The sequence below is a fragment of the Peromyscus maniculatus genome, chromosome 13, assembly GCF_049852395.1.
Source record: "Peromyscus maniculatus bairdii isolate BWxNUB_F1_BW_parent chromosome 13, HU_Pman_BW_mat_3.1, whole genome shotgun sequence".
Classification (NCBI taxonomy): domain Eukaryota; kingdom Metazoa; phylum Chordata; class Mammalia; order Rodentia; family Cricetidae; genus Peromyscus; species Peromyscus maniculatus.
In genome coordinates this window covers 4,259,278-4,274,331 of record NC_134864.1, presented here as the reverse complement: position 1 = coordinate 4,274,331, position 15,054 = coordinate 4,259,278, and the positions used below count along the sequence as shown (strand labels likewise).

Below are 15,054 nucleotides of genomic sequence, written 5' to 3'. Positions count from 1 at the left end.
GATTTGTTTATTTTTATGTGTTTTGTCTGCACACATGTGCAGCACATGCGTGCCTACGGAAGTCAGAGCAGCAGCTTCCCTGACACTGGCCTTACCATTGGTTGTATGAAGGCACTCCAGCCAGCTCGAGACCGGCAAACAGGGCTCCGGCAGGCCTTGTCCTTCTCTCCCATCCCCTCTGCCTTAACCGAAAAACAAAAACAAAACAAAACAAAATGTTAGATCCGTTCCTAAAGCTAGCCCCCAAGGTCCATTCCCTTATTTGGCCACTTCCTCCTCCTGAGGCTGACCACCAAGGTCCAGCTATTAAAGTTTTGAAGTCCAGCAATCAAAGCCCCTGCGGCTACCTTAATTAACATGTCCAATTAAACACCTCGTCCCAATGCAGGGTTTCCCTGTTTACCTTTATAAGCTACTATTTCCTGTGGCCCAAGTCTGTCTCCTCTCTATCCAGAGCAGTCCTTTGTGTCCCTCCAGGAGAAATGCCCCTCCCTTCATCCTCATTTATTTATTTACTGCCCTTTGTTCTTCTGGGGCAAAGAAATCTCCTTTGTGCTAAGAACTCGGTCTAGGGGGTCCTGAGCCAGTTCCTCACATTGTAAGCCTCCGTTGAGTGCTGGGAACTGAATGTGGGTCCGCAGCTCAGGCGACAAGTGCTCTTAATTACGGAGCCGTCTCTCCAGTCCTTCATCCAAAGCATTCTGAAAGTTCGCCCATTTATGACTTCCTTTTGTTCTGTTACAATACATCCAAGAAAATGCTACAGCATTGAAACAGGGTGCTGGGGTGGGATCTGGACTCCTGTTCCTGGCTCATGGCCACTCAGATTTACACCAGATTAAACTATTTCTAATTCCTTATTATTTATTTATTATTTATTTAATGTATGTCTGTATGAGGGTGTCAGATCCTCTGGAAATGGAATTACAGACAGCTATGAGCTGCCATGTGGTTGCTGGGACTTGAACGTGGGTCCTCTGGAAGAGCAGTCAATGCTCTTAACCTCTGAGCCATCTCTCCACCTCTAATTCCTTTTGAGGCGAGAGCTAGGTGTTTGCCCCGACACCTGCAAATCAGTCTATGGCTGAGTCTTGTCTGTAACTCTTGATCTTCGTGCCTCCCAGGTGTTGGGATTAAAGGAACACAGGATGCCTGATTGAATGCAGGGGCCCCTGCAGCCTAGGCAGGTACTTAGACTCAGTCCCTAGCAGCAACTTGTTTTCTTATCAATATCGACTTTTCGAATTACTCTATCTACTTAGGAGTGGTTTCTTCCTTTTTGAAATGTATTTTCATTCTCTCTCTTTCTCTTCCTTCCTTCTTTTTGATACTCTCCAACAAGTCCACTGAAAAGGAATTGTCCTGCTGGGTGGTGGTGGTGCACGCCTTTAATCCCAGCGCTCCAGAGGCACAGGCAGGCTGATCCCGAGTTCAAGGCCAGACTGGTCTACAAATCGGGTTCCTGGACAGCCAGGGCTACACAGAGAACCCCTGTCTTGGAGAGAGAGGGAGGGAGGGAGGAAGGGAGGAAGAGAGGAAGGAAGGGAATTGTCCAAACTTAAGGCCTCATGCAAATCCAGAGGAGAACTGCCGAGCGCCACCTGAGGTTCACCCACAGTCCAACAGTTAAAACGCTTTTCGGAAGCTTTGCTTTCAGACAAGGGGAACTCAGGCGAGAAACGATCCCTTATAAAACATTCTGGATCGGGTGATAGAGCTTGCCTAGTGCACTTGAGGCCTTAGATTCAATCCTCAGCGGGAGGGAAGGAGTAGGAGACTCTGCAGACATTGATAGGAACTGCCCAGGTGAGACCTGGAGAGGTGTGGGCCAAGTTCTGGGCTGGACCTGGAAGTTAGGCAGGTCCCACGGCAATTCTGAGTGTAGGAGGTAGTTCTAGAATCGCCCAGACGTGTGTGTGTGTGTGTCCACACTCACTTTGGTTTTCATTTTCTGAGACATCTCCCTCTGGAGGCCAGTCTGGCCTGGTCCTTGCCACAGTCCTTCCGACTCAGTCTCCCCAGTGCCGGGATTCCAGGCATGAAACGACCGCGCTCAGCACTTGGTGCTTTTCCTTCTCTGGATCTCCCCGGTACAGTGAGGAGGGCCCTGACTCCCACCCCATTTCGTTAAAGTGACAGTGTCCGCGGAACTTTGCGGTCAGTGAAGTGGGTAGGCGTAAGCTCTGGGGTCGGGCCTGGAAGCATGTGACGGTGATGAGCTTTTCAGGCTGTGATCTCCGCGCTGCTCCATCTTTCTCCTTCCACCGGTTGGCTCCAGGGCGAGGGCAGGGCAGAGACCGGAATAGAAGAGCTAAATTTATCCTGGGAGCCCGGGCGTGGCTGCAGCTGGGCCGGCCGGCCGGGGCGGAGGCGGTGCCTGGACGAGGCGGCGCTCGGTGGCCCCGAGCTGGTTTCCTGCCTAGGAAATGAGGTCTGGCCGAGGCGGAGGAGCGCGGACTGGAATTTCCCCACAGCGCCGCCCTGCTCGCCGGGACCGGGAGGGGCCGCCCGATGGAGGCGCAGCCGGGGAGATGCCCGAAACCCAGAGCCGGCCCGCGGCCTGAGCCCCCGACTTCACATATGCGAGTTAAAATGGAAGAAAAGACATATTGTGCTTAAGGAGGGCGGGCGAGTGCCACGGCGCACTTTTCTCTCCTTGCACCCTGCCTGTCCCGAGGGCTGAATTTATGTGGTCAGCCCTTTACTGGCTGACCATCTCTCCGGACCCCATTTTTTTGTTTGTTTTGTTATCGCTGACCCAGGACAGATTCGCCAACACTGAACTCTAACCCCAGACTACTTATTTGAGATAGGATATCATGTAGCCCATTGTGGCCCCAAACTGGCTATGTAGCCAAGGCTTACGAGAGATGGTTCATGGTTAAGAGCACATGCTGCTCTGGAACAGCTTGTTCGAATCTTAGCACCCACACGACAGCTCACACTTATCTCCAACTCCAGTTCCAGGGGATCTGACGCCCTCTTCTGGCCCCCTTGGGCACTGCAGACAAACACATATTAAAGGTGTACATAAATAAACAACAACAACAAATCGACAAAGAATAAAACTCCAAGGGAACCGTAAACTTTTCTGGCGATTTCAGATGGTGCTTCCAATTGTCCAAAGTTTTAAAATTCCTAAAAACAGGACAAAAATCACCAGAGATAGTGTCGAAGCAAAGCAAAACCCCCTCAGGCAAATTCAAAAGGAGGGTTGGACTGTACTCCCCTATCCAGACATCCCTGTGAGGATGGGTTCTTTTCTCTAAAGTCGATCCCAGGCAGGGGCTGACTAGGGTCCTCTACAGTCCAACTCTCAGGCTCAGGAAGGACAGCCTCCCGGGTAGCTGTGTGATTGAACCCAAGCCTTGCATCCTAAGACTAGGAGACCAGAGTTTTCACAGACTGGGGGTGTGGCTCAGTGGTGGTGTACTTGCCCAGCAAGCCCAAGACCTTAGCAAAGGGGAGAAGAGGAGGAGTGAGCGAGAGTCTCGCTATCTCACGAGGACATCGACAGCTAGAGACACCCGCAAAGCAGGCATGCAGCGACTGTGAACCGGAGAGCGTTAGGGGACCCGCCCAGACACACTCCGTTGCCCAGCAATACGTCAGGGATGACACACTCTCCTGTTTGGGCACAGGCAGAGTCACGGGAGGGAGGGAGCAGCCAGATGCTGTCCCTGACTGTGCGCTTGTCCACGGGGAAAACCTCCCAGTCACAGGTCACACGCAGCTGGGTTGGTCAAGAGCCCACGTCCCACACCCAGACACAGACACTGTCCGCACAAAGGCCCCACCCGCCAATGCTCGGTCTCGCACACACACTTCTGAGTGGCCAGTCTAGACTCCTGGCCTCCTCTTGTTTCCTTTTGGAAAACCTTCAGCTTTTCCATTTTAATCAGGCAGTGAGACAACAGTCTATTTCTGTCACTTCTGAGTGTTGGCCAAAGATTGTTCTTTTGAAATACCCACAGTAAGTAACAAATAATGCCCCTGACCTTTGCTCTAAGATTTTACTATGCTAACACGGAGCACAGTGTGAATGCTTAGAGGGCAGTTTTGATTTGTTTGTTTGTTTGTTTTGAGTTCAGGCCTCACTTCGTCGTAGTCCCAGCTGTCTGGAATTCACTGACGATTTGTCTCCTGAGCCCTGGGATCACAGGTGTACATCGCCTGGTCTGTTTTTATGTGGTGTTTGGCATCAAACCCAGGAATACAAGCATGCAAAACAAGAACTCTGCTAATTGAGGTACACCCCCAGTCTTCATTTTATTTTGATTTTTTTTTTTTTTTGAGACAAGGTTTCAGTATGCAAGCTCTGGCTGGCTTGGAACTCTCACTGTAGCCCAGGCTAGCCTAGAACTCAGATCCACCTGCATCTGCCTCCCAAGTGCTGGGATTGAAGTCCTGCACCACCACACCAGCTCTCTCTGCCTTGTTTTTTTTTAAAGACAGGGTCTCACTGTATTCCCCTGGATGACCTGGAACTCAATAAATACACCAAGCTGGTCTTGAACTCAAAGAGACCCACTTGCAGGGAGGAAGCCTTGAGGGAATGGAATTCTGAGGGAATGTGTATTGTTGACATGGCACAGGACTCCAAGGCCTGGGACCCACAAAAATTAACAAAGTGCTTTACCCAGGCTGAAGAGGGTCTCAGAGCTTCCTAAAAGGTCTTAGTGGGAGTGAGCAGGATATACAACTAGTACCTAACTGCAGCTTCTTCCTCCAGCATGCTTACACCCTGAGACTGCTCCCTTCTGGAACTTCCACTGAGAGGAGCCAAGCCCTCCTAACTGAGCACTGAGGTTTGTTCTCTTTTGGGGAGGTAGTAGGTGGCCCCTCACCATGCACACTCCCACCTGATCACAGCCTTTCTTCATTACCTCATCACCCCTACTCAGGGTTCCAGGACCCGAGGCTCACTGGACCGGGTACATCTGTCTCCCCAGCAAGACTACTGGATTAAAGGTGTGAGTCATCATGCCTGGCAATTTTAAGATTTTTTAAAATTTTATTTATTTTTTATATTATGTGTATCAGGTCCCCTGGAACTGGAGTTACAGGCAATTGTGAGCTGCCATGTGGGTGCTGGGAATTGAACCTGGATTTTCTGGAAAAGCAGTCAGTGCTCTTAACCACTGAGCCATCTCTCCAGTCTCCAATTTTAATTATTAATAAAGGGTGTTCGAGGTGTGTTTGGGTTTAAGAAACAGGCAAGCGCATCCATTTTACAACGGTTATTAAAATTATGTGGACTAGCCGGGCGGTGGTGGCACACGCCTTTAATCCCAGCACTCAGGAGGCAGAGGCAGGCGGATCTCCGTGAGTTCGAGTCCAGCCTGGGCTACCAAGTGAGTTCCAGGAAAGGAGCAAAGCTACACAGAGAAACCCTGTCTGGAAAAACCAAAAAGAAAAAAAAGAAAAGAAAAAGAAAGTTATGTGGACTAGAGATGGCTAATTGGTTAGGAAGACTGCCTGCTTTTCCAGGGAACCTGTTTTTGGTTGTTGTTTTTTTTCTTTTTTAAGGTTTATTGATTTATTTATCAGTGTTCTGCCTACAGGCCAGAAGAAGGCGCCAGATTTCATTATAGAGGGTTGTGAGCCACCATGTAGTTGCTGGGAATTGAACTCAGGACCTCTGGAAGAGCAGCCAGTGCTCTTAACCTCTGAGCCATCTCTCCAGCTCCCATGAGCCCTCTCTCCAGTTCCTGGGAACCTGATTCTGATTCCCATCACACACGTAGTGGCTTACAACTACCAGTACCAGGGCATCTGATGCCCTCTTCTGGGCTCCACAGACACCAGGTGCATGCGGGCGCACAGACATATGTATAGGCAAAACACCTATACACAAAAATGTATAAATGATAATGAAATTCTCACTATTATGGCCTGCTTCCAAGGAGAAGAGAGGATGGGAAAGAAGGGAGGGGGTGTGGAGGGAGGCAGGTTTTCTCACTGATTACTTCAAGTACATGGAAGAGGAACTTTATTTTATTTATTTATTTATTTATTTATTTATTTGGTTTTTCGAGAGAGGGTTTCTCTGTGTAGCTTTGTGCCTTTTCCTGGAACTCACTCGTTAGCCCAGGCTGGCCCTGAACTCACAGAGATCCACCTGCCTCTGCCTCCCGAGTGCTGGGATTAAAGGCGTGGGCCACCACCGCCCGGCCTATTTATTTTATTATTATAATGAACATCCTTAATTTAATTTTATTCAGTGTGTGTATGTGTGTGTGTGTGTGTGTGTGTGTGCGCGCGCGCGCGCGCGCGCGTGCGCGCGTGCATGTTAGTGAGTGCAGGCCTGTGCTCTGGTGCTCATGTGGACATCAGAGGACAATTTTTGAGAATCTTTCCAAGCAAGCACTTTGATCCAGTGAGCCATCTCTCGGCCCTGTTTATTTGATTCAGAGATGGGGATCTCATGTGCTCCAGGGTGGTCTGGACATTACCAGGTAGCTACGGCTGACCTTGAACTTTGGGTCCTCCTGGCTCCATTTTTCAAGTGCTGAGATGACAGCTGGGTGCCACCATACCCAGTTTATGCAGTGCTGGGGGTCAAACCCAGGGCCTCCTCTTTATACTAGGAAGGCACCACCTGAACCCGAAGGTGTCCCTTTTTGGGGAAGCTTTCCATATCGTCCAAGCTAACCCTTGCCAGCCACTAAATTCATTCCTCTTTTTTTATTATTATTATTTTATTTTCTGTTATCAGCTTGATAAAGTACAAATTCTTATCCTAATAGTGAAATGTTTCACTGGAGCTTGCCCAGTGATTGGGTAAACCCAAAACTTATTATAAGCCACAGTCATCCTAGGGTCCCCCCTGCTAGGTAGCCTCCCTGGTTCTATGGGTTGCAGTCTGATTGTCCTTTGCTTTACATCTAGTATCCACTTATGAGTGAGTACATACCATGATTGTCCTTCTGGGTTCGGGTTACCTCACTCAGGATGATTTTTTCTAGTTCCATCCATTTGCCTGCAAATTTCATGCTGTCATTGTTTTTCTCTGCTGAGTAGTACTCCATTGTGTATATGTACCACATTTTCTTAATCCATTCTTCCGTTGATGGGCATCTAGGTTGTTTCCAGGTTCTGGCTATTACAAATAGTGCTGATATGAACATAGTTGAGCATGTATCTTTGTGTTATGATTGAGCATTCCTTGGGTATATGCCCAAGAGTGGGATGGCTGGGTCTTGAGGTAGATCGATTCCTAATTTTCTGAGAAACTGCCATACTGATTTCCACAATGGTTGTACAAGTTTGCACTCCCTGTTTTTTTTCAAGGCAGGGTTTCTCTGTGTACCTTTTGGAGCCTATCCTGGAACTTGCGCTGTTGACCAGGCTGGCCTGGAACTCACAAAGATCCGCCTGCCTCTGCCTCCCGAGTGCTGGGATTAAAGGTGTGCGCCACCACCTCCCGGCTAAATCCATTCCTCTTAATGTCCAGGCCTGTCCAACTTCCTCTCTGCAAAAAGACTGCTTTAGGCAGCCACAAGAGCAGACCTAGAGCAGCCGACTCTGACTGAGGGTTCCAATTGCCCCTCTCTTTCCCCTCCCATAAGAGCCTTCACTGTGTGTGGCCTCTGTGACCGACTCTGGACTGGAAGGCAGAGGAGCTCTCTTGAAACGCACAGTGTGGGGTAAAAAGTCCCAGCTCTCTGCCTGAGCTTTGAAAACCCACCCATACCTGAGCCTGCCCCAAGCTCAGGACTTGAAATCCCACCAATCCCCAGCCTGGAAAACTCCTCCCAGAGAAGCCCTGCACAAGCTTGCCTCCCCCAGCAGAGGCGGCTGCCCTCCTGTGTGTTTCCCTGTGTGAGGTTTGCTGTGTGGTGGGACTGTGTGGTGTTTCTTGGCTCCGACCGCCTGGATACTTTTCCCTTCAGAACTACAACGCTTGCATGGGGGAGCACTTCCCTCGGAGCTGTAACGCTCACACTCTTTCATTTGCTCATTCCCTCCATTCTGCCCCAAAGGAAATTGAAAAAAACAAAAGCCCCAGAACAATTTCTTTAGGGTTTAAAAGAAAAGTCCCAGGGCAGCCAAGCTGTAAATCTTAGCAGCTGCCTAGAGGACAGAAGAAAAAAATTAACCTAATCTGGAGGGCAACCAGCCATATGGCAGACAAGCATGCTGAGAGCAGAGTGTCAGAGAAAAAGGCCCTGTGGCGGTCTGAAGGAGACAGATCCTCCATCTGTAAACCCAGATATTTGAACACTTGGCCCTAGGTGGTGGTGCTCTTTGGGAAGGCCGTGAGACCTTTGGAGGTGGAGGCTTGCAAGAGAAAGCTGTCACTGTGGCTGGCTTGCCCCATGTATTATTATTATTACTATCATTATCGTTATTATTATTATTTATTGCTGTGACAAAACAACATTATGGGGCTGGAGAGATGACTCAGAGGTAAAGAGCACTGGCTGCTCTTCCAAAAAAGGACCTGGGTTCAATTCCCAGCACGCACATGGCAGCTCACAACCATCTAATTCCAATTCCAGAGGATTCTACACCCTCATAAAGACATACATGCAAGAAAACACCAACATAGTAAAAATAAAGATGATGATGATTAAAAAACCACCATGACTTAGGCAATTTCTAAAAGAAACTGTTTAATTTGGGGTAGAGTCTGTGACACAGTGAGTCTGTCACAGTGAGGAGCAGGGTGGCAGGCAGGCAGGCAGGTGCTGGGGCAGTGACTGAGAGCTTGTATCTGACTCACAAGCACAAGGCAGAGAGTGCTAACTGGGAATGACGTGGACTCAAAGTCCACCCCTAGTGACTCACCTTCTCCATCGGGACCACACCTCCTAATCCTTCCCAAACCCTTCCACCAACTGTTTGGCCAAGTATTCAAAAGTATGAGCCTAAGGAGGCCATGCTCATTCAAACCTGTGGTGGTATTTTGTTTGTGCTCTAACAAATAGAGCTTGCCTAGAGATCAGAGTGTGGAGCTAGCCACTAGAGGCCAGGCAGTGCTGGCACACACCTTTAACCCCAGCACTTGGGATTTCGTGTCCCAGTATTTGGGAGGTACAAGCCTTTAATCCCAGCATTTGGGATGAGGAAGCAGGAAGGGATATGGCTGGGCGGAGAGAGGAAGTGATAAGGCAGGGTGGAGACAGGAGCTCTGCCCTTTCAGTCTGAGGAGTCCTAGAGGTAAGAAGTCTTTCTAGTGGCTGGCTGCTCTGCTTCTCTGATCTTTTAGCTTTTACCCTGATATCTGACTCCCGGCTTTTATATTAAGACCAATTGGAATTCCCGATACACACCCCCTCCCCCTTCCCTGCCCCCCCCCCCACTTCATGTTCTCATCTGCTTCCTACTTAAGGCTGAGGATGAGAACGCTCAGCTTCCTGCTCCAGTCACCATGTCCTCACGTTTTCCCACCATGATGGACTCTTGTCCTCTGGAACTAGAAGCCTAAATAAACCCTTCCTCCTGTGGATTACCTTGGCCACGCCATTTTACCACAGGAATGTGGCTGTGTAGGACGCGGCTCCCACGGGATCCCTTAGTCAACTGTTTCTTTCAAACTCCAGGTCTCACCTGACATACACCTTTTTTCTTTTTCATTTTTGATTTTCAAGACAGGGTTTCTCTGTGTAGCCCAGGCTGTCTTAGAACTTGCTCTGTAGACCAGGCTGGCCTTGAACTCACAGAGATCCGCCTGCCTCTTGAGTGCTGGGATTAAAGGCGTGCGCCACCACTGTCCAGCTAATTTAAAGATCTTTTTTTTTTTTTTTTTTTTTTTTTTTTTTTTGGTTTTTCGAGACAGGGTTTCTCTGTGTAGCTTTGTGCCTTTCCTGGAACTCACTTGGTAGCCCAGGCTGGCCTCGAACTCACAGAGATCCGCCTGCCTCTGCCTCCCGAGTGCTGGGATTAAAGGCGTGCGCCACCACCGCCCGGCCATAATTTAAAGATCTTAATTGGCTTTATTTTCTGTTCTAGAACGGGCAACACTTTATTCCACAGGATAGAGTAAGTGTAACAATGGGCTGAGCAGAAGAGGCAGATATAGGTAGAAAAGGCCGAAGACAGCAGAAACCAAATACAGAAGTAGACGGGCCACTTTGAAGTTATGTTGGTGGGGCAGCAGCTGCCGGGAGACAGAACAGTAGAAAATTAACACTCACGTGACCCCCGGCTGCTTCAGGTGACTTTTGTGTCGTTTGAGGGTGAAGATGGAGGGAACTTCATTGCCGTGCTAATTGACACTGGTCTACTGGGAACATTTGTCTACTCCTCTTTAATCCTGGTTTTCCTTTTCCAGTCTCCAGGATTTGAAGCTGCCCTCATGCAGGCCAGATAAATTCTCGACGACTGAGCTACACCTGGGGGTCCTAGTTCTTACTGTTTTGTTTCATATGTGTGGTTGCTTTGCCCGCATGTGGGTATGGGTGCCACATGGCACCTGACACAGGGAGAACAGAAAGGAGTGTCAGGTCCCCGGAACCGCAATGACGGATGGCCGCGACCCATTGTGTGGGTGCTGGGAATCAAACCCAGGACTCTGCTCGGGGACAAGTGCTCTAAACGGTCGTGTCGTCGCTCCAGTCCCTGAATTCTTTTATCTTGAAATAGAGGACAGCACAGGGATGTTGGCATGAGTGACTCCATTATGGGGTTTTTGTTTGTTTTGTTTTGAGACAGGGTCTCTCTGCATAGCTCTAGGTGTCCTGGAATTCACTCTGTAGACCAAGCTGACCTCAAACTTACAGAGATCCACCTGCTTCTGCCTCCAAGTGTTGAGATTAAAGGTGTGCGTCACCACCATGCCTGGCTTGTTATTATTCTTTGTGCATTGATGTTTTGCCTGCATGTATGTCTGTGTGAGGATGTCGGATTACCTGAAACCGGAGTTACAATTGTGAGCCGGGTGGGTGCTGGGAATCTGCGTTCTCTGAAGAGCATGCAGTGCTCTTAATGGCTGAGTCATCTCTCCAGTCCCCAGTTTGGTTTTTAATTTGTATGTTTCTGTGCCTTGTGTGAATGTAAGCCACAAGGGTGCAGGTACCTGGGGAGGCCAGAAGAGGGCGTCAGATCCCCTGGAGCTGGAGTTACAGTGGGTTGTATGCTGCCTGGTGTGGCTGGTGGGAACTAAACCTGGGTTCTTGGGAAGAGCAGGAAGGGTCAGCTACTGACCCTTCTCTCAGGCTTTTTCCTTTGATTTCTGTTCATTTCTTTTATTTATTTATTTTATTTTCTAAAATAGATTTGTCTGAGCTGGGCAGTGGTGGTGTATATCTTTAATCCCAGAATTTGGGAGGCAGAGACAGATGGATTTCTGAGTTTGAGGCCAGCGTGGTCTACAGAGCAAGTTCAAGAATAGCCAGGCTACACAGAGAAAGCCTGTCTCAAAACAAAACAACAACAAAAAAAAAATAAAATAAACAAACAAAAAAAAAACCACACACATATTCGAAAAGTCAATGTTTTTTTTTTTTTTTTCCATGTGTGTGAACGCATGTGTGTGTGCCACGGTGCAGGTGTGGAGGTCAGAGGACAACTTGTTGGAGACATTTCTTTCTTTTCATTGTGTGGATCTTGGAGATCCAACTTAGGTCATCAGGCTTGGCATTTAGCACCTTTCCCAGTCCCAGACAGCATCTTGCTGTGCAGGCTTGACTGGACTGGAACTCCCTGAGTAGAGCAGGTTGACCTTAAACTTGACATGACCTTCCTACTTCCGCCTCCTAAGTACTGGGATTACAGGAAAAGTCCACAGTACCAGGCCGCTCTTTTTGCTTTTTCAGCCTTGTCTCTTGGGACTAGGTGCAGACCCCAGTTCCAAACGATAGTCAGATGTAAGTTTTATTGAAAACACAGATGCTGAGGTGTCCTGGTGGGGATGGGGTGTGGCCTGGCACTCTCTCCACGTGGGAACCCCTCATCCCTAGAGCTCCTGCCAGGCCCCTGCCCCAGGATCTGCATCTTGATAGATGTCTTCCCCTGCCCACCTTCTACACTTCTTCCTCTTGGAGATGCCCTCACCCGGTGAGATCCTGTCCCTGCCTGCTCTGCAGTGGCTGAGCCCCTTAACCCGTGTCTGGGCTGGGATTGCTTTGACAGGTGGAGAGGCCTTGGCCTCCCCTCTCAGAGTCCAGGCCCCTCTGACTTGGGGAACTGTTTGCTCCTCTCCCAGCACTGGGACCGGCTTTTTACAGCTTCCCTGTTAGCCTGGGGCCTGACTCCCTAAGGAAGAAAACAATTGCCCTGCTCCCCTTCCTGAGTTCCCATTAATTAAACTCATCCGGCAGGAAGAGGGACTGAAGCTTGGCGCACACCATTGTCCTCTGAGTTCTATCTGAGTTCTATCGAGAATTGTGCTCAAACCAGTGTCGTCTCTGGCTCAGAAGACAGTCCTGATTTATTGTGTTCTCCAAGCCTAAAAACCATTACTGTGAAAAAACAAAAGCAACAACAACAACAAAAACCTCCCACATTACTGTGGTCTGGAGAGACGGCTTATGGGTTGGGTAAAGTTCCTCCCAAGCTAGTTAAGACTCAGGGCGTTCTAAAGGACAGTTCAGGAGTGAACAGGAGTGAACAGCTCCGGAGCCCCTGAGCGTGACCAGACCCACAGCCCTTCCTTCGCCACCCTATATAATTAGTAAGGACCAACCAAGGAGCAGCTGCGGTGCCTGGAGGAGATGCTCTGCCTCCTGCAAAGCCTGCGGGGTGCCAGCCTTGTTGTGGGGTGCTCACCAGAGAAGATGCTCACAGACATGAGTTTAAGCCAATTGGAAGTCTTTATTAACTGCCCAGTGACTACCCTGGCTGTTCAAGATCCCAGGGTAGCCCCAAGCCTTTCTCAAGGTGAACTTTTAAGCACAAAAACCATGTTCTGGGTTGACATGCTTCAGCTAACAAGAAAAGTTAGCCAGAAGCAGAACTACAGAAGTCAAAAAGCGAGGTTAGTGCATTAGAGACTTTCCCAGACTATGGACTTGGATGGTCTTTGTTTTTGCTTTGGCAGGTGGTACTCTCTGCCTGTTGAATTTTATGGCCTGGACGGTACGTCCATCGTGGAGTCAGATATGCTAAGGTCTGCCCTGTCACAGCCTGCCTCATGCTGGGGTTTGGATGATGCAGCTCCCGTTGGGTCACCCACATTTTCCTAAGTAACCCCTCTGAGCTTGTGGGGCCAGTTACATGCCAACTACCGCAGTCCTGACCAGGTTTGGTGTCCCGCCTGACCCTGCACTGCATTCCGGTCAGTTTCTAGGTCTGGAAAGGACAGAATCATCTTCCCTGAGGCCGAAAATTCTTTGCTCCTGTGTCATCGTGGACTCTGCAGTCCTCTCTCCCAGCTGTGGCTTTGACTTCCTCTTTCCCCTGGTTTTTGTTTTTTTTTTTTCTTTCTTTCTTTTCCCTTCCCATAGCCTGTCACCCGCGGCTTCTACGTGAGAACATGTGTCTCAGTTAGGGTTTCTATTGCTGTGATGAAACAGCATGCCCAAACCAACTTGGGGAGGAAAGGTCTTATGGGACTCACACTTCCATATCACTGTTTCTTATCCAAGGAGGACAGAACAGGAACTCACACAGGGCAGGAACCTGGCGGCAGGAACTGATGCAGAGGCCGTGGAGGGTGCTGCTTACTGGCTTGCTCCTCATGGTTTGCCCAGCCTGCTTTCTTACAGCACCCAGGACCACCAGTTAAGAAAATGACCTATTGCCGAGGTGGTGGTGGTGCACGTATTTAATCCCAGCACTCGGGAGGCAGAGGCAGGTGGATCTCTGTGAGTTCAAGGCCAGCCTGGGCTACAGAGTGAGTTCCAGGACAGGCTCCAAAAGCTACACAGAGAAACCCTGTCTTGGGAATAAATAAAGAAATAAATGAACGAATGAATAAATAAATAAATAAATAAATAAATAAATAAATAAATAAAAGAAATAGGAAGAGAAAACGACACATACACTTAGATGCAGCTGGATCTTATGGAACCTCAACTGAGGTTCCCTGTCTTAGCTAAGTTTTTTATTGCTGTGAAGAGACACCATACATAGCAACTCTTTTTTTTTTGTTTGTTTGTTTGTTTTTTTGGTTTTCGAGACAGGGTTTCTCTGTGTAGCTTTGTGCCTTTCCTGGAACTCACTTTGTAGACCAGGCTGGCCTCGAACTCACAGAGATTCACCTGCCTCTGCCTCCTGAGTGCTGGGATTAAAGGTGTGTGCCACCACCGCCCGGCCAGACCACAGCAACTCTTATAAAGAAAATATTTAATTGAAGTGGTATCTTACAGTTTCAGAGGTTCAGTCCATTATAATCTGCTGTGGGATGGTCTTGTATGTCTGATTGGTCAATAAATAAAACACTGATTGGCCAGTGGCCAGGCAGGAAGTAGGTGGGACAAGGAGAGAGGAGAATTCTGGGAAGCAGAAGGCTGAGGCAGAGAAACACTGCCAGCCGCCGCCATGACCAGCAGCATGTGAAGACGCTGGTAAGCTACCAGCCACGTGGCAAGGTATAGATTTATGGAAATGGATTAATTTAAGCTATAAGAACATTTAACAAAAAGCCTGCCACGGCCATACAGTTTGTAAGCAATATAAGTCTCTGTGTTTACTTGGTTGGGTCTGAGCGGGTGTGGGACTGACGGGTGACAAAGATTTGTCCTGACTGTGGGCCAGGCAGGAAAACTCTCACTACAATAATCACAGTGGGGAGCATGGCAGTGCATAGGCACATGTGGTGTCGGCTACATCTTGGTTTGCAGGTAACAGGAAGTCGACTGAGACGTTCTGTGGAATCCCAAGCATAGGAAACCTCAAAACCCACCCCCACGGTGGTACACTTCCTCCAACAAGGCCATACCCACCCAAACAAAGCCACACCTCCTAATAGTGCCACTCCCTATGAGTTTATGGGAACCAATTACATTCAAACCACCACACTAGCTTGTGTTCACAGAAAACTAGCCAACACATATGTGGTCATGAATGAGCCCATGCAAGCACATGTGCACACACAGAGGCATGAACTTATATAAACAGCATTTTCTTATTGGCAGCCTCTACCTATATAGGTGTTCTAGTGAACAC

At 48.9% G+C, this 15,054-nt stretch overlaps 1 long non-coding RNA gene across 2 annotated transcripts; it reads left to right on the top strand.

The window, feature by feature from the left end:
- The first annotated feature begins 1,954 nt into the window (after positions 1-1,954).
- LOC121821881 (uncharacterized) lies at positions 1,955-5,034 on the top strand. 2 transcript variants are annotated; one of them, XR_006062752.2, is made up of 4 exons: positions 1,955-3,973; positions 4,092-4,249; positions 4,733-4,808; positions 4,905-5,034. It is a non-coding gene; the product is annotated as an uncharacterized LOC121821881 (long non-coding RNA). The 2 variants fall into 2 exon arrangements; XR_013043948.1 differs by having other exon boundaries at positions 4,087-4,249.
- Positions 5,035-15,054: the final 10,020 nt, after the last annotated feature.